Genomic DNA, 25129 nt, shown 5'->3' on the forward strand with positions numbered 1-25129 from the left:
GCGACTACGAGATCCCCTGAACCCTACAAGCAACTGATATTTCAATAATAATTAGTACACAGGTATACAAACAAACACACGCACACACATACACATACAATCAAACACACGCATACACACACACTCACATACACAGGCGATTGCGCTTGGGTTGCGCTGCAAAAATGTTTTTTTTTTTTTTTTTTAATTTCTTTATTATACCCTGAGCCCATTGAAAATGGGAAATCAGGGTATAATGGTTTTGTTAAAAGTATGTAACAGGCAGAAGGAGGCGACCCCACAAAGTATATATATTCTTGATCAGGGCGACAAGCTGAATCGATTTGGCCCTGTCCGTCTGTCTGTCCGTCCGTCCGTCCGTCCGTCCGTATGTATGTATGAGCGCGTCGATCTCAGAAGATATAAGAGTTAGAGACTTGAAATTTTTTTTCCTAGGTCCGTGTGTATCACGCGCATATCGAGTTTATCACTAAAAATCGATAACAACTCCCGATATTTTATTATCGATTAAGTTTTTAGTTTTTTAATTATATCTTCTACACCTTTAGAGCTAGAGCTTCCAATTTTTTTTTTTTTATGTAGACTTTTAAATGTAGACTTATGTGTATTTTATATAATTTCGGTTTTTGTTAAAATTTACCGCCCACCCCTAAATTCACCCCGTCACCCTCACATTTGTAAAAGGCGTATTTCAAGTACTAGAGACTTCTGCTTTGGAATGTACATCTGAACATACATCTGAACTATATAATTAAGTTCTAAAAGTTTCATTAAGATCGTACGTCTAGAAATTAAATTATTCAACAAATGAATTCGTATCATACACTGCAGCGCAGCCCAAGCGCAGTCGCTGCTTACTGTGCAGTTAACAGAGCGCGTTCTAATACGTGAGTGTGTATGTATGTGTGCCTAAACGAAGTGTAGAGTGAGTAGATTATCAGATTGGAGGGTTCAGGGTATCTCCTAGTCGAGCAGTCTCGACGAGAGTTTTCTTACTTGTTTTATTAACAAGCTTACTGCTACCATAGTGGCAACTTAATCTAGTTTTACATTAAAAATAATAACAAACAATCTAAGATCTAGGCTTAGATTACATATTGATGTGTGTTAATATTACTATATTTTTACTATTATTATTATATTAATATAGTTTTGTTTTTTGAAATATTTTATTTTTATACTAACTGGCCCGGCACACGTTGCATTGCCCTATCCATTATTTCCAGGTAAAAAATTGTTGAAAGCTATGTTGTTCAGGCTGGGATACACTCTGATTTATTTAATCGGATTTTCATCAAGCACCTTGTGGTAAACGACATTCTTTGGTTTTTGGTCAGGTGCAAGAACAATTAATGCGGATGGTTTGCCAACACGTGAGCATGCCACGTACAATTGACCATGAGAAAAACACGCATTTTCTAGATTGAGGCCACAAATAGTCAAAGATTGGCCCTGTGATTTGTTGATCGTCATGGCGAAGGCAAGAGGAATCGGGAATTGAATTCGTTTAAACTCAAAGAGCATATCTGTTGGGATCATCGGAATCCTAGGAATAAGAACTTCATCTTTAAATTTTCCTTTGAGTATCGACGCGTTAATCACATTGCTCATCAGCTTTGTTATCACCAAACGCGTTTCATTGCAAAGTTTTGGTTGTTTTAAATTTCTAAGCATGATAACTACCGAGCAAACCGTCAGTTGTAAATTGTGAGGTGGTAAACCAGGCTCATCCAAGGAGTTCAAAAATGCAGTTGGATAATTAATGGCTTCTTCTTCGTTTGTTACACAGTCGATAGATTTGAATGAATACAGAGTACCAACGATTTTATTTTGAAATATAAGATTAAGGTCATCCAGATCTTTATTTTTAGCCGCTAAAATTGCTCGCTCACTTAACCATTTAGTATTTTTGTGGAAAGCAATGATATTCGGAAATACTTTGTTGATAAGCTCATCTTTTAATGAGACGAAATTGCAAAAATTTTGAGGAAATGAAATCAAGCCACTCGATTCGTCAACAGGAATACGGCCATTACCGATATTCAGCAATTGCTTTGAGGCAAGTGTTTATTTTGTCGGCAGCAATAGATCTTGGAATTACTGGTAGTGTTTGTCGGAAATCGTCAGATAATAAAATCCTTGAACCATTTCTTATTGCCGTTTCACGGGCTGCCTCTCTTTGAGAAGCACGAATTAGGGCCCTTATTTGCTGGGTACTAACGCGGCGCCTCTCTCGGACGATTTCTCGTTCTTCGTCAGAAAATTGACTCGCGATATTCTTTTGCCGAATTGCATCATGGGTCCGCCGGGAAGGATTAGATCTTCTAGGACGCGGCATTTTTATTAATAGTAATACTGAATATGCCCTCGCACAAAACCACATAAAACAATCGATAAATATAAATGTAAATAATTTACACAAATTTATGTTTGAGACAAACAAATACCTGAACTTTCGAGATATTTAGCTTCTGTATGCACGCGTATTATTTTTATCAAATGTGTTTTTTTTTTATTATGAATAGTCAGGTTCGCTTGAGGCTGTGCCGTCGACTGACTGACTACATTTATTTATTTACTTCTATACTATTGTATGATATGAGAGCAGGACCGAAAACTGTCACTGTTATCAAGCCTACTGAGTATCAATGGAAATTTGAATCTTTGGGGAAAAAACCGCGTTTTTCAAGTATTCGTGAAATTTTTTCTGTATTTTTAAGATCTACTATCCTACTCGTAGCGGATCCAACAAATCAAAAACCATGTAAATTGGTCCAGCAGATCTCAAGTTATAAGTGTAGGAACACTTTTCACAACTCTATTTTATATATATAGATAGATAGATAGATAGGTCTGTTGGGTGGCACATTTTGAGGCGTCTCTTCCTCGGCTTGGAAGTTAGCCGTCTGGCTAATACATTGCTGTGGCTGTCAAGACAATTAAAATATCTTGCCGATATTAAGGCATCTCCCATCTTTGGGACCGTCAGATCCTTTTCGATGTTCCGAGTCCTCATGTGCCATGGAGCATCACAGATTCGCCTCAGAATCTTGGCTTGGGCGACTCTAATGTTGTCCAAGTTTGTTTTGGATGCAATGCCGTATACTTCTAGGGCGTATTTCCAGATAGGTCTTAGGATGCTTATATATATCATAGTTTTACTGTATAGTGACAACTTGTTTTTTGGAGCAAGAAGCCATGCCATTTTTCTGGCTTTTGCCATTACCGACTGCCGTACCATGGTAGTACGGGCCTTATTTAGCTGCCTGCCCAGTAAAACTCCAAGGTACTTGTATGAGCTCTTTTGTGGGATTGTGGAGCCCCGCATGATGATGCCGCTACAAGACAAAGTTCTTGTGGTAAACGTGACATTTACGCATTTACTGGTGTTGATGCCTATATTCCATTTTCTAGCCCATTCTTCAAAGCTATTTACATACTGCTCCAAGGATTCCATGGCTATGTTTATGCTAGGACTTCTGGTCAAAACTGCAGTGTCATCTGCGTAGGTTGCTATCAGGACATGTTCCTCATCTAGTCCAGTAACTACATTTGTGGTCGGCATATCAGCTGTGTATAGGTTGTATAGCGTAGGTCCAAGCACGCTACCCTGTGGGACATCTGCGCAAACTGAGCGTTTCGAGGACTTTTCTCCATTCACAAAGACTCTGAAGTATCTATCCGTCAGGAAGCTTGAAACAAGCTGGAATAGCTGCGGTGGTAAGAGACGGAGAGCATCGTGCCACACTCTGTCAAAAGCTTGTCGGATGTCCATAAAAACAGCAGCCGCATACATATTTTGTTCCACAGCGTCGAGGGAGAAGTTGACTACACGATGAAGTTGTTCCGGCGTGCCGTGCCCTTGTCTAAATCCGAACTGCCGATTCGGTATTTTTTGCTTTACAGGCTCGAGCTGTAATATACGATCAAGGATCACTCTCTCTGCCATCTTCCCTAGCGCCGAGAGTAGGCTGATTGGATGAAATCCTTCAACTTCCGTGTGGTTTTTTCCAGGTTTGGGTAACATCGTGATCAACGCCATCAGCAGGTTGGGAAATGTCTCAGTCTAAGCATGCTGTTGAGGATTAGGACAATAAACAGTAGCGCTTTTTTGGGCAGTAGTTTTAAAGTTCTATTATCCAGCAAGTCCTCTCCAGGAGATTTTTTGGTTTTCAGTTTATTAATTTGCTGCACAATCTCTTGGACTGTGACTGGAATTGCAGGCAGTGTCATCTGAAAGGGCGTCTCCAAACTTAGCTCAACATCTCTTCTTGTCCTATCGGAAGCAAGATGGTAAATGGCTTAAATCTTTACTCTAAGCTGTCTGCAAAGTCTTCGGCCTTCTGTTGACTGGAATAACACCAGCCACCCGATGGATTTTTAATTGGCATTTTCGGTATGGCGACCCTTTTAAGCCGACTTGTAAGTTTCCAGAGCGTGTAATTGAAAGGTACATCGGGGCCCGCACTTTCTAGTATTCCATCAATTTTCTTCTGCTTGACTTTTGCAAGGACCTTTTGCAGCCGATTGGATAGCCTAGTGTAGATCTGGTGGACTCGAGTATCCCCAGTTCTTAAGTATCTCTTCGATGTTGGATTTGTGAACATTGGGCTACTGGGGTAGCATAAGATGCAACTAAGGAAACGTTTCTCATGAAGATTGAGATTGCATCTTCAATATAATCCGAACTATTTATTTCCATGTTGAGGTTGGTTCCGCTAGCCAGTTCAGTTTGAAAAGCTTCTACACATGAACCTCGAGGTAGAATATATTGCCTCTTAGATTTGTTTTGATGTGCAGAATGCACTGTTGCTATGATAGGCAATTGATCCGAAGAGAGGTCATACCTAATTTCAACTGTTAGCTTATTTCTCTCAATCCCATTGGTTATAAAGAAGTCCAGAGCAGAGGGTGTGAGTCGAGTGTTGTATGAAAAGAAAGTTGACTCACCAGTGGCTAGGATTTCGCACGTACTATTGGCAATGGCTTCTTGCAAATGCTTCCTTCGAGAACATGACCTGTTGTTACCCCACTAGGGATGCTTCGCCTTAAGATCACCACCAACTATGAATCTGTTGTCCAAGCTTTGAATTAGTTGCTCAAAGCCATATTTTGTCCAAGATTGGTTGGGAGGCAGGTATATTGCAGAGATCTTGATGAAACCATCTTGGGTCAATATGCTCACACTGGCAGCTTGTATGTTCGGTTTTGAGATAGATTCGTTCTCCACATGAGAAATGTGCGATCGAATGAAAAGAGCAGATCCGCTTTTCGCTGTTCCACTGGGGTGAGCAGCATAATATTGGTCATATTCCTGGCAGGAATGCAAAAATGTTGCAAGGCCAATATTATCATTTTTTCAAACAACTTCGGAATAGCAGATAATTTTACAATACCTCTGTAATTGGAAATATCAGATCTTCCACCTTTTTTATATAGGGGAATAATGAAAGATTCTTTCCAAATTGAGGTGAACACAACAGAGACAACCTAAACAATTTTAGTAATGGTGACTGAAGAGAAGCACTATACGACTGGGAATATTATCGGCACCAGGAGAGAAAGATAGTTTCAACGTCCTAATGGCTGCAGCCAGAGAGGCTGCAGTGACCTTAGGAACGTTAATGGATATGGATATGAGCGGCTATAGGGATCAATAGAAGAATAAGTGGATTGAAATAATCTACAAATAGATCAGAGGACTCCTGATCATTACAAGTTTTTTCAGCACAAGCGAATACCCCCACTACCAATTTTCGCTATGGACATAATCTTGTCATAATAACGACCAGTGAGACCTGCACATTTAATATGCATCATATTATCGCACTGCCTGCCTTAACGTGCAAGATTTTTTGCAGAAACTCATATTGGCAATTGGGATCAAGTAGAGATTACTGAAATGAAGCAGAAAGAAAAACAAAGAGAGTATAAAATATTTTGACAGACAAACAGCCATTACAGAGCACAGAGAGATATTTGCACAGCACGACGATCGGAATCGAGAGTGCAAGTATGTTAACACTCACACTAACCAACGTATAAAGAGTGAAATTGGGAGAGGGCCAAAAAATAGAAACACTAGAACGAAATGCAAATAATGCAAATACGACGCTGCACTAAACTTCACAAATAAAACAAGTAGAAAGCTCTAGTCGAGACTGCTCGACTACGAGATCCTCTGAACCCTTCGAGCAACTAATATTACAATAATAATTCGCAATTTTCGAGTTGCGTTTTCGTGGAGTACGGTCGACGTTATCGTGATCCACCGTGGACAATAGCTTGATCTTTGTTTTTCCCTGTGAAAGTGGAAAGAACTGTAGACAACGTGGTTGCTGTGGGCGCGACGCACCCAGCGACGGCAAAACAAAAACAATAAAAACTTACTTCGCGGCGGTTTCGCGGAGTACCCCAGTGGTACAATCCGGTGGTGCAAGAGAGGGGGGCAATAGCGTCACTGTTTTTGGCGTCAGGGCTTTTCTCCTTCCCTTTCTTTTTAAGCGCGAAATAATTTGTCACATTAGGCGTCACATTTGTGCAAATAATAAATAATCAGGTGCATTCACTCTAACAGCTGTTAGTAGTGCTGGAAATTGCAGCGGACAATCAGCTGCTCACTAACTTTGGTGAGTTGCTAAGTCTCAGTAAAGACAGCAACCCAGCTGCTGGTGTGAGGTAGCAGGTACTAAAAGTAGTGCATACTTTCGGGCTCTCGCTGTAGTTAGGTTGAGTTTAAGTTACTGTGGTCTCTAAGCTCAAATTATATTAGTAGGCAGTGCCCACTACAGGCTTCACGCCGTGGTAGTCGGAGCAAAATGGAGGCCATGATGGAGGAGGAGCTGCAAGCTTTCGCGCGCCGTTCCTCGTTGCAGCGATCGCCGCAGCAACAACAGAAGGCGTTGCCGCAGCCGTCGACTTGTAACCAGTCTGCAGTGGCTGAGTGTCAGGCACCCAAGTCTTTAAAAGAAGCGTTAGCTCAAATAGGAGTTACGCTAGAGGGTTTGTCTGCCCTATTTGGGGGGGCAGCGGCATATAAATGCACTAATGAGAGAGGAGCTGGCTAGGCTGGTCAGTCTCCACAAGACGGCCGAAGCGTTCTGCAACCGACCAGTCAAAGACTGCGAGGTGCAGACCACGCTGGTCAAAGAAGTAGCTCAGAAGGCTAAAACAGCGAGCGTTAGTGCTACAGCAGGTAGTAATACGCCCAAGCGGTCGAGGGAAGTTGCCACTGAGCAGAGGAAAACTCCCTCGAAAAAGCCGAGGCACAATAAAAGCGCAGCAAATCCAATAGAGCCAATGGTTCTACGGGCTGCAGCCGTTAAAACCAACCAGGTAGGTCAACAGACGAATTCGAACAGCTGGACGGTTGTTAAGGGACGCAAGCCGCTGCAAAAACGTTCCAGAAGCGACGCCATCGCGGTTTCAGGTATAGGTGGTTGCAGCTATGCGGACATGCTTCGCGTGGTCAAGAGCGACCCAAATTTAAAGCATCTGAGTGGCGACGTCCAAGGTATTAGGAAGACCGCTAAGGGGGACCTTTTGTTGCAACTGAGTAGGAAGCCGGAGCATAGCGCTGAGGCTCTGCACGAAGCTGTAGGCAAAGCCTTGGGTGACCGAGCGGTAGTTAAAACACTTACCGAATCGGCTCAAATTGAGATTCGCGACCTAGCTGAGTTAGCAAGTAAAGAGGAGATCTTGGAGGCAATCAGGGTGGAGTTGAAGGATAGCTCACTCCCCATTGAGGCTATCAAATCGCTTCGGCCAGCTTTTGGTGGACAGCAAAGAGCTACGGTTGCTCTTCCAATTGGGAAAGCTAAAACTCTGCTCGAGCTGTTTAAAATCAGAATTGGATGGGTTGTATGCCGTATCCGCTCCGTCGATCAGCCTAAACGCTGTTTCAAGTGCCTCGATTACGGACATATGACAGCAAACTGTCGCAGCGACTGTGACCTAAATGGGGCCTGTTTCAGGTGTGGAGAAATGAGTCACAGTGCAAAAGCATTCACTAAGCCACCAAAATGTAGCCTCTGCATCCGGAAAGGTGAAAAGCAGACGGACCATTCAGCAGGCAGCTTCAAGTGGCCATCTTACCGTGAAGCTGCTCGTAAAATGAAATGTTAAGGTTCTTGCAGCTTAACCTAAATCATTGTATTGCTGCCCAAGACCTTCTTGAGCAGACCGTTAGGGTAAAATGTATAGACGTAGCTTTTCTCAGTGAGCCCCACCACTGTATAACCAGCTGCCTTAGGACATGGTCAACTGACGTTAATGGCAAAGCTGCGTTGTGGGTATGCGGCAACTCAACGAACGTACTTTCGAATGTTAAGTCATTCAATGGGTTCGTACGCGGCCGATATGGCAACTTATGGCTTTACAGTTGCTATCTGGCCCCCAGCATGCAGCTCAGTGAATTCACGACGGTGCTCGACGAGCTTGCCGAGGATGCTAGGGGTCGGAAGGCCATTATAGCTGGAGATTTTAACTCCTGGGCGTTAGAATGGGGTAGCCTCACAACAAATGCCAGAGGTCGTATCCTACTGGAGATCTTCGCAACACTAGATGTTGCACTGCTCAACACTGGGCACGAGTACACCTTCAGTCGGGCGGGATACGGATCTGTTATCGACATTACTTTTGTCACTTCATCCCTCTTTCGGGGAGCAACATGGAGCCATTGCGATAGCTATACGGGCAGCGATCATACGGCACTTCTATTCACAATAGGTGAGCCACCTGCCAGGGCGTCACCCTTGTGGAGGGAGTCGTATCGGCTAGATACTTTTGATCCCGCGGTCTTTTCTGAGGCCATTCAGTCTCTGGGCACAATTGGTAATGCTGAGGCCAGAGCATGCCAAATGGTAGCCCAAATACAGAGTGCCTGCAATAGCAGTATGCTACGCCGCAAGCAGTTCACGCGACAACAAGAGCCTACGTATTGGTGGAATGCACAAATAGGTGACATTCGTCGCAAATGCATCCAGGCGAGAAGAAGCTACCAACGGGCTCGCGGTAGGTCTACGTTTTTAGAAAAACAATTAGCTTACCAGGCAGCTAGAAGACAGTTGAAGAGGGCCATTCGGGCAAGCAAAAGAGAATGTTTTTTAGAGTTGTGCGACTCAGCCGAATATGACCCTTGGGGCAGGGCATATAAGATAGTAGTTAAACGACTATACGCAGGTAGACAGGTGCAGTCTACGGATCGTCTGGAGCTTAAATCGATTGTGGAAACGCTCTTTCCAGAAAGTTTAAGCTCCATTCACGCCCCTCGGTCCGAGTCTGCTGATCAGGGCTCAATGAGCACTGAAATTGTTTTAGTCACAGAGGAAGAAATTATATTAACTCTCCGGGGTCTTAGAACCAACACTGCTCCAGGGCCGGACGGGATCCCAAATCGTGCGCTAAAACTAGCCCTCGCCTTGCACCCTAATACGTTCGCTGAATTATTCAACGAATGTTTAATACAAGAGACGTTCCCGGCAAAATGGAAAGCCCAGAACCTGGTGTTGCTACCCAAGGCTAGCAAACCACCAGATGAGCCATCTTCATACAGACCGATCTGCCTCTTAGACACCATGGGAAAGGTGTTTGAGAAATTGATCTGCTCCAGTCTGGAGACTGCGATTACTAGCGCCGGAGGCCTGTCACCAAACCAATTTGGATTCCGAAAGGCCCGGTCAACAACGGATGCGCTAAACAAAGTTGTTGGTCTGGCCACCTCCGCCATCCATGGCACAAGATGGAAGCATGGGATGAAGCAATACTGCATTATTGCGACCCTGGACGTAAAGAATGCCTTCAATACAGCTAGTTGGGATATGATACTGAATGCGCTGTCGCAATATAATATCCCTAAATATCTTAAAGAAACAATAAAGAGTTACTTCAGAGGAAGAACACTGGTATACAATACGAGTGAGGGTCCCCAAACTCATACAGTGTCAGCTGGAGTACCCCAAGGCTCAGTGCTGGGGTCTCTCCTATGGAATATCATGTACGACGGCGTACTGCGCTTGGAACTACCAACAGGTGCGCATACCATCGGCTTTGCTGATGATGTAGTTGTCGTAGCCATAGGAAAGGAGCTCAAAGATACAGACGATATGTGCAGCGAAAGTATCAATCGCATACGAAGCTGGTTGACTGGAGCTGGGCTCGAGCTAGCGGCACACAAAACTGAAGTTGTCCTAGTCAGCAGTCGCAAAAGAGTGGAAACTGCCAATATAAAGATCGGCAGCGTCACCATTGCGTCAAAGAGGGCGATAAAGTATCTTGGTGTCATGATAGACACAAGATTAACTTTCCGCGAGCACTTGGAGTATGTGCAAAAAAAGGCAGCTGATTCTTATAGAGCTCTCTCGAGAATTATACTTAACACGCGGGGACCTAAACAGCAACGACGTCTCCTTCTAATGAGCGTCATTAGGTCCGTCATCCTCTTTGCTGCGCCCATATGGGCAAGAGCGATGGCAACGCCGAGCTACAGCCGGGGCATTTGCGCGGTCTACAGACTGAGCGCAATCAGAGTCAGCTGCGCTTTCAGGACTATCTCCGATGACGCGGCGCTCGTCATAGCTGGTATGGTACCACTGGAGTACTTGGTCGCCAAAGCCGTGGAGCGAATTTTGCACGCGCCTGCGCGACCCAACGCTATCAGGGCGAACAGCATTGCACGATGGCAAAGAAAGTGGAATAGCTCAGCTAAAGGGCGGTGGACGCACAAGCTCATCCCGGAGCTTGAACCATGGGTCAACCGCAAGCACGGCGAGGTAAACTTCTACCTTACGCAGATCCTCTCGGGACATGGATGCTTTCGGAGCTATTTGAAGCGCTTTGGCCACGAGGAATCTGACGAGTGCCCCCGAGTGCGAGCGAGGGCGCGAGGAAGACGCCAACCACATTCTTTTCGAATGTGGACGGTTCCTGGAGGAGAGGCGTCGTCTGGAAGAGGCAGTGGGGCGCTCCATCAGAGCGGACAACATTGTCAACACCATGCTGGAATCGGAGGAAGCTTGGGAACTAACAAGCACCTTCGCGGCCACAGTGATGATGGAGCTCCGCAGAGTCGAGCGAATGAGAAGTCGAGCTGTCCCAGGCTAAGGTAGCGCACAGTGCTTGCGAAGCAATGCTTTACGGCCGTCCCGCAAGCATCGCGCACTATCCTAGCCACCACGCAACTTGCACCTGTATAATTATAAAAACTGTTAATAAACGAATATAAAAAAAACAAGTAAGAAAACTCTAGTCGAGACTGCTCGACTACGAGATCCCCTGAACCCTGCAAGCAACTGATATTTCAATAATAATTAGCAAACACACACGCACACACACACGCATCCATACAAATACACGCACACACACACGCATACAAACAAACACACGCACACACATACACATACAAACAAAGACACGCATACACACACACACTCACATATACATATACTGCAGTGTTGGCAATATTATGAGAATTTATTTGTTGAATAATTTAATTTCTAGACGTACGATCGTAATGAAACTTTCAGAACGTAATCATGATGTTCAAATGTATGTGTATACCGAAGCACAAGTCTCTAGTATTTGATATACGACTTTTACAAAGATGAGGGTGAGGGGGTGGATATAGGGGCGGGGGTAAATTATAACAAAAACCGAAATTGTATAAAATACGTCTTAATATATATTTAAAATTTGGACACTCTAGCTATAATGATGTAGGAGATATAATTTTTTAACTGACTTTCGATAAGGTTTTTTATCGATAAAAAAATAGCGGAATGAGTTATCGTTTTTTAGTGATAAACTCGATATGCGCGCGATATATACGGACATTTAAAAAAAAAGTTGAAGTCTCTAGCTCTTATATCTTCTGAGATCGACGCGTTCATACATACGGACAGACGGACGGACGGACGGACAGACAGACAGACGGACAGGGCCAAATCGACTCAGCTCGTCGTGCTGATCAAGAATATATATACTTTGTGGGGTCTGCCACGCCTCCTTCTGCCTGTTACATACATTTCAACAAAACCATTATACCCTGATTTCCCATTTTCAATGGGTTCAGGGTATAAAAAAACACACACACACACACACACGCATACAAAGAAACACAAGCACACACACACGCGCGCACACATATACAGGCGATTGCGCTTGGGTTGCGCTGCAGTCTTGGCAGTACTATGAGAATTTATTTGTTGAATAATTTAAATTCTAGACCTACGATCTTAATGAAACTTTCAGAACGTAAACATAAATGTATGAATGTGAGTATACTCCAAGGCACTAGTCTCAAGTACTTGAAATACGCCTCTTACAAATATGAGGGTGAGGGGGTGGATATATGGGCGGGGGGTTAATTTTAATAAAAACCGAAATTGTATGAAATGGGAGAGAAAATTGGAGACTCTAGCTTCAAAGATATAAGAGATATAATCTTATAGCTGATTTTCGAATTTGAAGTCTCTAGCTCTAATATCTTCTGAAATCCACGCGTTCAAACATACAGTCAGACGGACACACTGGCAGACGTACAGGGCCAAATCGACTCAGCTCCCATAATCAATAATAATAAGCACACACACAGAGTTGCGTTTTCGTGGAGTGCGGTCGATGTTATTGTGATCCATAGTTGACTATAGCTTGTTCCGTGTTTTTTCCTGCGAAAGTGGAAATATCTAAAGAAAACGTGTATACTGTGGTCGCAACGTACCCAGCGACCTCGAAAGCTACCAAAGACTTACTGCGCGGCGGTTCGTGGAATACCCCGGTGGTAGAATCCAGTGGTGCAAGAGAGGGGGGCAATAGAGTCATTGTTTTGGCGTCAGGGCTTTTCTCTTTCCTTTTCTTTTTCAAGCGAGAAAAATTTTGTCACTAGGCGTCACACTTGCGCAATAATAACAATAATAACAAGTAAGAAGACTCTAGTCGAGACTGCTCGACTAGGAGATACCCTGAACCCTCCAAGCTAATATTTTTATCATTCTGCACTTCTTTTATACACGCACACATACATATATATGCATCCACCCTCACGCGCCCGCCCTTGCTAACTGCGCAGTAAGCAGCGACTGCGCTTGGGCTGCGCTGCAGTGTGGGCAAAAGTATGAGAATTTATTTTATGAATAACTTCTTTTGTAGACATACGATCTTAATGAAATTTTCAGAGCGTAATCATATGGTACATTACAAGTCTATAGTACTTGAAATACGTTTTTTACATATTGGGGGCGAAGGGGGCGTGGTATACAAAATCTGTTGATTACAAAATGTTTGTATTCATCATATGCTTAAAACAGTAAATCTGAAGTCTCCACGTCTAATAGTATTCCAATGAGGCTCAAAAAACAAAATCAATTTGTTTTATTATTCTCGATAAAAAAGTTATCGGATGAGTTACCGAAAAAATTAAGCAAACTCGTACAGCCTAGCTCTTATATCTTCTGAAATCTCGGCGTTCTTACGGACAGACGGACGGACAAACGGACAGGGCTATATCAACTGTGAGGAGCAATATAGGTATGCACGTATTAGTGTATATGAACGTACGTATTTGCTGTGCGTTTATGTGCATATACGTGCATATACATGTTGCTCCATACAGCTACGCGAATACTGTAGGAGCGACCCTCGCACTGGAAAGGGGGTCAAAGTCCTGTCAGAGGCGGACTCTTTCGCTCCTACAGATTCAGCAATGGGTTCGCGTCGCACGCACGACGATCATCGGTGACCGTTAGCCGAGGTGCCGTTCGTGCCGGGTGATAGTAGTGGTCACTTTCACTCGCAGGGCACCAACGGTACTTCGACCGATGGGAGGCGGCCACGCAATTTGGCGGGAAAGTGGCGTCACCCGGATCACGCCACTTTACCGTTTCTGAGGACACGAGCGGCTGAAAGGCCCCGCTCCAGAGCCGAACAGGCCCCGTTACCGCCCGAAGCAGGGCCTGTGGCTGGGCTATAAAAGGCCACCGGCGGCTCCATACGGGGATTCAGATGATTAAGTGAGGATTCAGATGATTAAGAGATGATTCAGTGGTGATAAAAGGATTGAGTGACGATTAAGCGAGTGAAAAGTGATTAGTGAAAGTCAACGCGAGTGGTAAAGCAGGACTCCCAGGACTTCAAAGGACAGCAAGGACATCCAGTGGGAATCCTTGCGACAACGAAAGAGGCCATCAGCAGCATCAGCGGCACCGATCAGGACATCGGTGCATATCAGCGCTTAAGCGAGGCCTGCACATCTGAGTAAGTTCACGTAGCCGTGCGCAAGTGATTGAAAACGAAGCTAGTGTTGTGCTGTTAGCGAGTGGGATAATAGGAGAGGCCTGCATATCTGAGCGAACCGCCAGAGTTTTGTTCAGACCGAAGTCCTGGCGTTTCCCGGATCGTCCCGGTAAACTAGCGTGTTTTTAGCACAACACTCTCCTAGCTGGAGTGCGTTGAACCAGCGCTCGGTAGGTGTGCTTCGCTAAAGCCAACCAGCGAACCAGCATAAATTTAAGTGACGTGTACATTTCAAACTTATTCAAGAGAATATATATTTACGCTATAAAACCTAAACTCACAAGTGACTAATGAATATCGCAGGAGCTTCAACAAATAAATTTGTTGGCACGAATCCACAGTCAGCTGAAACTAGCCCAGCTTAGACTCGGTATAAACCGAAGGTTCGTTACACAACTCAGCTCGTCGTGCTGATCAAGAATATATATACTTTATGGGGTCTGCGATGATTCCTTCTGCCTGTTACATACTTTTTCACAAAAACATTATACCCTGATTTCCCATTTTCAATAGGTTCAGGGTATAAAAATCAGGTGCATCCACTTTAACAGCTGTTAGTAGTGCTGGAAATTGCAGCGGGCAATCAGCTGCTCACTAACTTTGGTGAGTTGCTAAGTCTTAGCAAAGACAGCAACCTAACATCTGGAGTGAAGACGCAGTTACTAAAAGTAGTGCTCTTGCTGTAGTTAAGCTGAGTTTAAGATACTGCGGTCTGTAAACTCAAATTATATTAGTAGCCATTGCCCACTACAGGCTACACGCAGTTTTAGTCTGAGCAAAAAATGGATGCCAGGATAGAGGACGAGCTGCAAGCTTTCGTTCGTCGTTCCTCGTTGCAGCGATCACCGCAGCAACAACGGAGGGCGCTGCCGCAGTCGTCTACCTTTAATCAGTCCCCAGTGGCTGAGTGCCAGGCACCCAACTCCCTAAAGGAAGCTTTAGCCCAAATAGGAGTTACGCTAGAGGGCTTGACTACCTTATTTGGGGGTCAGCGGCATAATAACGCCCCAATGAGAGAGGAGCTGGCTAGGCTGGTCAATCTCCATAAGACGGCCGAAAAGCTCTGCAACCGGTTAAAAACTGCGAGGTGCAGACCATGCCGCTCCAAAAAGTAGTGGAGAAAGCGAGCACTAGCGCGATCTCAGGTAGCAATACGCCCAAGCGGTCGAGGCAAGTTGCCACCGAAACACCGAGGAAAACACCCTCAAAGAAACCGAGGCCCAATAAAGCCAACCCAAAAGAACCTAGGGATCTGCGTGCTTTAGCTGAACATCCAAACCAGGCAGGTCGATAGACAAACCCGAGCAGCTGGACAGCCGTTAAAGGACGTAAGCCCATGCAAAAACGACCCAGAAGTGACGCAATTGCGATTTCAGGCGTGGGTGGTTGCAGCTATGCGGACATGCTTCGTGTAGTCAATACCAACCCAAATCTAAAGCATCTGAGCGGCGACGTTCTAGGCATTAGTAAGACAGCTAAGGGGGACCTTTTGTTGTAACTGAGCAGAAAGCCGGAGCATAGTGCTGAGGCACTTTACGAAGCTGTAGGCAAGGCCTTGGGTGACCGAGCGGTAGTTAAAGCACTTACCGAATCGGCTCAAATTGAGATTCGTGACTTAGATGAGTTAGCGAGCAAAGAGGAGATCTTGGAGTCAATTAGGGCGGAGTTGAAGGATAGCTCACTCCCCATTGAGGCTATCAAGTCGCTTCGACCGGCGTTTGGTGCACAGCAAAGAGCTACAGGTGCTCTTCCAATTGGAAAAGCCAAAACTCTGCTCGAGCTGTTTAAAATCAGAATTGGATGGGTTGTATGCCGTATCCGCTCCGTCGATCAGCCTAAACGCTGTTTCAAGTGCCTCGATTACGGACATATGACAGCAAACTGTCGCAGCGACTGTGACCTAAATGGGGCCTGTTTCAGGTGTGGAGAAATGAGTCACAGTGCAAAAGCATTCACTAAGCCACCAAAATGTAGCCTGTGCTTCCGGAAAGGTGAAAAGCAGACGGACCACTCAGCAGGCAGCTTCAAGTGCCCATCCTACCGCGAGGCTGCTCGTAAAATGAAATGTTAAGGTTCCTTCAGCTTAACTTAAATCATTGTGTTGCTGTCCAAGCTCTTCTAGAGCAGACCATAAAGGAAAAATGTATAGACGTAGCATTTCTCAGTGAGCCTCGGGTTAGGTCTACGTTTTTCGAAAACAATTAGCTTACCAGGCAGCTAGAAGACAGTTGAAGAAGGCCATTCGGGCAAGCAAAAGAGAATGCTGTCTAGAGTTGTGCGGCTCAGCCGAATATGACCCTTGGGGCAGGGCATATAAGACAGTATTTAAAAGACTATACGCAGGTACACAGATGCAGCCAACGGATCGTCTGGAACTTACATCGATTGTGGAAACGCTCTTTACAGAAAGATTAGGCTCCATTCATGCCCCGGAGTCCAAGTCTGCAAATCAGGGCTCAACGAGCACTCAAATTGTTTTAGTTACAGACGAAGAAATAGTAGTAGCTCTCAGAGGTCTTAGAACCAACACAGCTCCAGGGCCGGACGGCACCAGACGAGCCATCTTCATACAGACCGATCTGCCTCTTAGATACCATAGAAAAGGCGTTTGAGAAATTGATCTGCGCCGGAGGCCTATCACCAAATCAATTTGGATTCCGGAAGACCCAGTCAACAACAGATGCTCTTAAAAAATATGTTGGCCTGGCAACTTTCGCCATCCAAGACACCAAGAGCACGGGACCCTGGAGGTTAAGAGCGCACACAGGGAGTTGGGATATGATATTGAATGTGCTGTCACAATATAATATCCCTAAATATCTAAAAGAGATAATAAAGAGCTACTTCAGAGGAAGAACACTAGTATACAACACGAGTGAGGGTCCCCAAACTCATACAGTGTCAGCTGGAGTACCCCAAGGCTCAGTGCTTGGGCCTCTCCTATGGAATATCATGTACCTCGGCGTACTGCGCTTGAAAGTACCAGCAGGTGCTCACACCATTGGCTTTGCTGATGATGTGGCTGTCGGCGCCATAGGCAAGGAGCTTAAAGATACAGAGGATATGTGCAGCGAAAGTATCAATCGCACACGAAGCCGGTTGACAGGAGCTGGGCTCGAGCTTGCGGTGCACAAGGGTAGGCGGCGTCAGCATCGCTTCAAAGAGGACGATTAAGGATCTTAGCGTCATGTTAGACACAAGATTAACTAATTAACGCGAGCACTTAGAATATGTGCACAAAAAGGCAGGTCATTCTTGTTGAGCTCTCTCAAGAATTATTCTTAACACGCGGGGACCTAAATAGCAACGACGTCTTCTTCTAATGAGCGTCATTAGGTCTGTCATCCTCTATGCTGCGCCAATATGGTCAAGAGCGATGGCAACGCCGAGCTACAGCCGGGACATTTGCGCGATCTACAGACTGAGCGCAATCGGAGTCAGCTGCTCTTTCAGGACTATCTCCGATGATGCGGCGCTTGTCATAGCCGGCATGGTGCCACTGGAGTACCTGGTCGCCGAAGCCGTGGAGCGGAATTCGCACGCGCCTGTTCGGCACAACGCATGTGGAATACGCCAACCACATCCTTTTCGTATGTGGACGGTTCCTGGAAGTGAGGCGTCGTCTAGAAGAGGCACTGGGCCGCTCCATCAGAGCGGACAACATAGTCAACGCCATACTGGAAGCGGAGGAAGCTTGGGAACTAACAAGCACCTTCGCGGCCACAGTGATAATGGAGCTCCGCAGAGTCGAGCGAATAAGAAGACGAGCTGTACCGGGCTAAGGTAGCGCATAGTGCTTGCGAACCAATGCTTTACGGCCGTCCCGCAAGCATCGCGCGCTACCCGAGCCAACACTCAACTTGCAACTTGTAGTATAATAAGATTGTAAATAAACGAATATAAAAACAAGTAAGAAGACTCTAGTCGAGACTGCTCGACTAGGAGATACCCTGAACCCTCCAAGCTGATATTCTTATCATTCTGCACTTCTTTTATGCACGCACACATACATACACATGCATCCACCCTCACGCGCCCGCGCTCGGCTAACTGCGCAGTAAGCAGCGACTGCGCTTGGGCTGCGCTGCAGTGTGGGCAATAGTATGAGAATTTATTTGATTAATAACTTTTTTTGTAGACATGCAATCTTAATGAAATTTTCAGAGCGTAATCATATGGTCAAAATGTGTGTACATTCTTAAGCACAAGTCTCTAGTACTTGAAATACGTTTTTTGCAAATTGGGGGCGAAGGGGGCGTGGTATCCAAAATCTGTTGATTACAAAATTTTTGTATTCATCATATATATACACAGTAAATCTGAAGTCTCTACGTATAATAGTATTCCAATGAGGCTCAAAAAACAAAATCAATTTTTCGATTATTCTCGATAAAAAAGTTATCGGATGAGTTATCGAAAAAATAAAGCAAACTCGTACTGCGTATGGTATACACGAGTATGCACAAAAAATTTCAGCTCTCTAGCTCTTATATCTTCTGAGATCTCGGCGTTCATACGGACGGACGGACGGACGGACGGACGGACAGACGGACAGGGCTATATCGACTCAGCTCATCGTGCTGATCAAGAATATATATACTTTGTGGTGTCTGCGATGATTCCTTCTGCCTGTTACATACTTTTACACAAAAACATTATACCCTGATTTCCCATTTTCAATGGGTTCAGGGTATAAAAAAAACACGCACACTTACACGTATACAAACAAACACACGCATTTCTTCGCGTTCGACTGCCGTTTCTTCCCTTCTGTGTGAAGAGTATACCTAACTCTTCAAACCGTTTGCCAACCTTGTACAAAAAATTTGCGTTTTCGTTATTATTTATGAAAAGGGTATGAAAGCGTTGGTGGTCCTAATGAAAAAGTTTTCGCGACGAGCGTGCACACGCATACCACAGTCCCTTCCTACATGTATGAGCATTAGTTTGCCTGTGTGCGTGCGAAGGCCTTGCTGCCTGTAGCAGCTTTAGGCCCTAGCATTTGAATTTGGTCGATCTTGAGGAATGCTCGCATACATACATACATATGTATGTACATATGTATGTATATGCATTTGAGTGTATGTACGCATGGGCTGTGAAGGTAACAATTATGGGAGATCACTTGTAGAAGCATTTGTATGCCTGTGGGCCTTTACATGTGCGTGTGTGTATGTGCATGTGTATGCATGAGACATGAACTTTGGCGTGTACCTACCTCAACTTTGAATTGACCGATTTAGGGTTCGAATTGAAGAGGCGCGCTTGTATGTAGGTAGCTGACTAACTAAAGTGACAAGTGCACTTGCCAATAATTTATATAAGTTATTTTACTTTCATGATTTTTAATTTAACATTAATAAATGTAAAGTTAATCTGTATCTGTACATATGTATGTACGTTTGTAGATAAATACATATATGCACAGGTGCAAGGGAGCTATATCAGGTAAATTTTTTTAAAAATCATTCCACGATCATTGAAATGAAATCAGGTGCTTAAATATAAGCGCGAGTTACCTGCCAGTTACTATACTACACACATGCATACTTATGTATGTGAATGAGTTACTCGCCGGTCACAGTGCCACAAAGTATATGTATGTACATATGTATGTATATACATATTTTAGATTCGGGCTACGATAATATACATATGTATGTATGTATGTACAAAAGATAGCACGACGAAATCAGTGCGCTGCAGAAACTCAATCGTAATTGTCCCGTTCTATGCGCTTTGTGTTTTTTGTCCTACTCTCTCTCTCACACACTCTTCTCTCTCTTTCTCTCTATGGGCTCTCAAATCATCAAGCTCAACATCGGACAACAATTGAAATTTTTTCGCGACGATCCCCCTTTTGAGTGAAGAGTACACCAAAATTTTAAAAGCGTTTGCCACACCCATGCAAGCAAACTGTAAAGGTTTCGTTGATTATTTCTAGGAAGGGTATGCAAGTTTTGATGCACACAAAGAATATGATTTCGCGACGAGCATGCACACACACATTTACAATATGTTCGTAAATCGTTCGTTGTAGTCCCGCTTTATACATATGTACATATGTGAGCACATGCATACATACATTTGTGTATGTGTATGCTTGTATGGGATGGCAAGCTAATTGTCTCTGGATTTAGTAGTTTATAAATTTTGTATGATTTGAATCGTAGGGTGAGTATCAAATGGGGCATTATGACTTAATTAGAAATTTTTGACAATAATGAGTAAAGCTTGAGTATAATATGACATGTGCATTTCATATATTGCAAAGCATTTAATAAAGTTAGTAGTGTTTTACGATAATTTTTTCGGTTGAAAATGTGTATAAAATAATTTTAATTATATATAATTATTTACGGATATAAACACATTTATAAACATGATTAGCAATAATAATATATAAATGTACTTATGTATAAATGTATGTTCATACATAGTACATCTGTGTAAAGTGGTTATGACAGTCCGTAAGACCGACCAAATGCAAATGCTGGGCTTTAAAATTGCTACAAGCAGCAAGAGTAACGCACGCAGGTCACAAATGCTCATACATGTAGCAAGGGACTACACTACAAGTGTGTGTGTGCATGCCTGTCGCGAGATCATATTCGTTATGCGCCTCAACGCATTCATACCCTTCCCATAAATATATATCGAAACGCTAACATTTTGTTTGCATGAATGTCGCAAACGATTTTAAGATTTCGGTATACTCTTCACTCAAAAGAAAAGAGCTGGGACCGTCGCGAAGAAATTTCAATTTTTGTGCGCTGCTGAGCTTCATGATTTGAGAGCCCACAGAGAGAGAGAGAGAGAGAGAGAGAGAGAGAGGGAGAGTTAGAGAGAGAGAGAGGGAGAGTAAGACAAAAAACAAATAGCGCATACATGACCATTTCGTTTGCGTGCTTAGAGCGCACTGATTTCGTCGTGCTATTTTTCATTACTCGAGCCAGTCAATACCAAGCCGAGCGAATACGAAGTTGGCCGGGCCCTGCTAGACAGATTTTGCGACGTGGAAAAACGTTGCTCTACATGTCTAGTCTATGTGTTGTCTGGTCAGTGGTTAAATGTAACAGGCAGAAAGAGGCGTGGCAAACCCAACAAAGTAGATACATATATTCTTGATCAGGGCAACGAGCTGAGTCGATTTGGCCCTGTCCGTCTGTCTGTCCATCCGTCCGTCCGCATGTATGAGCGCGTCGATCTCAGAAGATATAAGAGCTAGAGACGTGAATTTTTCTCTAGCTCCGTGTATATTACGCGCTTATCGAGCTTTGCTTTAAAAATCGATAACTATTTCCGATATTTTTTATCAATTGAAATCCTTATCCTTTTAAATGTAGACGTATGGGCATTTTATATAATTTCGGTTTTTGTTGTAATTTACCACACCCCTACATCCACCCCCACACCCACTCCTTTGTAAAAGACGTATTTCAAGTACTAGAGACTTATTGTGGAATGTACATATATTTGAACATTATGATTGAGTTCTGCAAGTTTCAATAAGATCGTACGTCTAGATATAAAATTATTCAGCAAATAAATTCGTATAATATTGCCCACACTGCAGTGCACTGCAACGCAGCCCAAGCGCAATCGCTGCTTACTGCGTAGTTAGCAAAGCGCGTTCTAAAACGTGTGTGTGTATGTATGTGTGCCTAAAAAAAAAAGCACGGCGAGGTAAACTTCTACCTTACGCAGATCCTCTCGGGACATGGATGCTTTCGGAGCTATTTGAAGCGCTTTGGCCACGAGGAATCTGACGAGTGCGCCTGGTGCGAGCGAGGGCGCGTGGAAGACGCCAACCACATTCTTTTCGAATGTGGACGGTTCCTGGAGGAGAGGCGTCGTCTGGAAGAGGCAGTGGGGCGCTCCATCAGAGCGGACAACATTGTCAACACCATGCTGGAATCGGAGGAAGCTTGGGAACAAACAAGCACCTTCGCGGCCACAGTGATGATGGAGCTCCGCAGAGTCGAGCGAATGAGAAGTCGAGCTGTCCCAGGCTAGGGTAGCGCACAGTGCTTGCGAAGCAATGCTTTACGGCCGTCCCGCAAGCATGGCGCACTATCCTAGCCACCACGCAACTTGCACCTTGTATTATTAAAACTGTTAATAAACAAATATAAAAAAAAAAAAAAAAAAAAACACACACACACACACAGTATTTTGAGAATTTATTTCTTGAATATTTTGAATTCTAAACGTATGATCGTAATGAAACTTTCTGAACGTAATCATAATGTAAATTTTAACAAAAACCGAAATTGTATAAAATTCTTAATATACATTTTAAATTTGGAGACTCTAGCTTGAAAGATGTATGAGATATAATTTTTTAAGTGATCTTCGATAAGGTTTTTTATCGATAAAAAAATATCGGAATGAGTTATCGTTTTTTAGTGATAAACTCGATATGCGCGTGATATATACGGACATTTTAAAAAAAGTTGAAGAGTCTAGCTCTTATATCTTCTGAAATCGACGCGTTCAAACATACGGACGGACGGATGGACAGACAGACGGACAGGGCTAAATCGACTCAGCTCGTCGCCCTGATCAAGAATATATATACTTTGTGGGGTCTGCCACGCCTCCTTCTGCCTGTTACATACATTTCAACAAAACCATTATACCCTGATTTCCCATTTTCAATGGGTTCAGGGTATAAAAACGGTGTTGAGGCGAGTTCATCAACGAAATAACTGAAATAAAAAAAAAAAAAATACCGCTCAATATACTGAGAAAAAAAAATGCGCATTAATTTTGCTCGAGCGCACATTCATTCACTTCATATGAAAAAACAAAATGAATTCAAAAGGACCTGATTGCCATAATTAATATTTCCATGACTTATGCAAAGAAAAACAGCACTTGGACCGGCTATGAGCAATATCTTACTACGTCACTTGCAAGCTTCAATTTTTGACATCACGTATGAACGCTCAGACCTATAACATCGTTTTAAAAACTGCTTTTCCACATTTCCAAAACGTTCAAAACCTGCAGAGGACTTTCCAGCACGATAATGCTCCAATTCGCATCGCCCGATCCATGAAGTCCTGAATTCAGGGCCAAAAAGTTTACCTCATGGAGTGGCCACCATACTCACCCGACCTTAATATCATTAAAAACGTCTGAGGATAGTTGGTCGGGAAACTGAATGAGTGCGGAAAGCAGTATGAAACCAAATCAGAGATAATCTAAAGTATTGAAAACGCTTGATCAACCATATCCTTGAATTATATTGAAGAACTTTATAGTTCCATTCCTAATCGAATTTTGTAGGTAATTTCAAACAATGGCGGCACTACGCACTACTAATATTACTTAAAAAGAATGAAAACTTAATATATCTTCTAGTCGAGTAGGCTCGACTAGAGCCTACTTGTGTTGTTCCATTGTCAATGGCTAAAATAATCTCTTGTTTTGCGCGATTGATAAGGTCTTATGCGTAAGTCTATTTGTTTAAGACATGTTGGTAAGCTTCGAATAAAACTCGACATACCAAGCGAAAGCAGTGTGAGAAGCGCTATATACAACATGCACAATGACATTCAGGCGACATAGCCGTTTGCAAAATGCAGCGGTAATTTAACGACAAAGCAGTTAAAAGTACAATACAAATTATAAGATCTTACGAAAACAAAATTCTAATTTATAAGACGCTTAATATTGTATAAGTTGTGAAAAAGACTAAGAATTTACGAGGGGACCAAAATGAATGGAATTTTTACAAATACACGAATTTGTTGAAGCAGATCGAATTTTTTTAGCGGGGTACAAATTATCGGGATTTGACTGTAATTTGCAATACTGAAGGTAGAGTCTAACAGTCGTGGCCAGAGAACTGCTGTTATAAAATGTTCTTAGTTTAATGTAGCATTTCAGTAATAGAACAAGATATTTTTATGATCAGTATTTTGTCTACAATTTAGAGTAATTATTGATGAAACTTAGGCAAGGAAGTAGGATTCAAGCGCTCCTACTGACTATAGATTTCATACAAAGATACAGACAATCGCGTATGTTCAAAAAGACCGATTTTTCTGACATCAAACTTAATTTTCAAGCTCTCACATATGAATTAAAATAAATTATAAAATATCCGACGTTTTCATTTTGGTTTTGGGCAACACCTTTTTAAAAATTGAATTACATATTTATTCTTCCTCATTGCTTAACACAATTTCAAATAGCCTATCATTATCATAGTCGCTGAATATGGTGGAAGTATTTCGCATGCCCAAACTTTATTTAGATTGTGAATGTTGACTGACTGCTAATTTGTTAGATAATTAGTAGATCATCGGAGATCAATGATTTGTTGAGTCAAACTTATTTTGATATTTTCCCTAGTATCTTTTAATACCTTCATCAAGTCATTTTGCGTTTAGTTTTTTTTTTGATGAAAGGACAGATGCTAAATTTCCTTTCAGTCGCGCTCTCGCTTCTAAGCAGATAAGTGTCGGTTTGTCCATTATAGATTTATACCCCCCATCACAAAAAATAATAATTGGCTGCAACAGACTCCTTGAGTGTCACTTTAAATCTTTGAAAGCAACGTGTGAACTTCGTCAAGTATTTTTTAATGTGGTTATTAAAAGTGTAATATATTTTTTTAAATGATTTGATCATTTGTCCCTGTGAGCCCATGGAAGCAGTTTTATTAATTTTCTAGTGTGTCCACTTTATTATTATTTATTATTATTATTATTATTGTTGAAGCAAAAAGGAGCAAGCGAAACTTATTAGATCACACAGAAAATATAGTTTTAAGTTGATTGCTCTAACATGCCTACAAAAATAAATATGCATTTGAACGAATACACTTGAC

The 25129-nt window shown here is 43.1% G+C and overlaps 4 long non-coding RNA genes across 4 annotated transcripts in view; 2 read left to right on the forward strand and 2 right to left on the reverse strand.

Annotated features, from left to right (window-relative positions):
- LOC149090843 (uncharacterized) overlaps positions 1 to 21611 on the forward strand; it is a 180169-nt gene extending 158558 nt beyond the window's left edge. The window contains exon 3 of the long non-coding RNA XR_016197476.1: positions 21535 to 21611. This is a non-coding gene — a long non-coding RNA (uncharacterized LOC149090843). The remainder of the gene's footprint in view (positions 1 to 21534) is intronic.
- Positions 2403 to 2738, reverse strand: LOC149090845 (uncharacterized). The gene is made up of 2 exons (XR_016197468.1): positions 2588 to 2738; positions 2403 to 2447 (listed from the first exon to the last, which is right to left on the reverse strand). It is a non-coding gene; the product is annotated as an uncharacterized LOC149090845 (long non-coding RNA).
- On the reverse strand, positions 6269 to 9391 carry LOC149090846 (uncharacterized). The gene is made up of 3 exons (XR_016197475.1): positions 8752 to 9391; positions 6391 to 6624; positions 6269 to 6302 (listed from the first exon to the last, which is right to left on the reverse strand). It is a non-coding gene; the product is annotated as an uncharacterized LOC149090846 (long non-coding RNA).
- LOC149090847 (uncharacterized) lies at positions 10859 to 18202 on the forward strand. Its single transcript, XR_016197489.1, has 2 exons — positions 10859 to 10912; positions 17899 to 18202. It is a non-coding gene; the product is annotated as an uncharacterized LOC149090847 (long non-coding RNA).
- Positions 21612 to 25129: the final 3518 nt, after the last annotated feature.

This window comes from Drosophila navojoa, chromosome X (assembly GCF_054131105.1).
Source record: "Drosophila navojoa isolate 15081-1374.11 chromosome X, UAZ_NAV_1.0, whole genome shotgun sequence".
Lineage (NCBI taxonomy): Eukaryota > Metazoa > Arthropoda > Insecta > Diptera > Drosophilidae > Drosophila > Drosophila navojoa.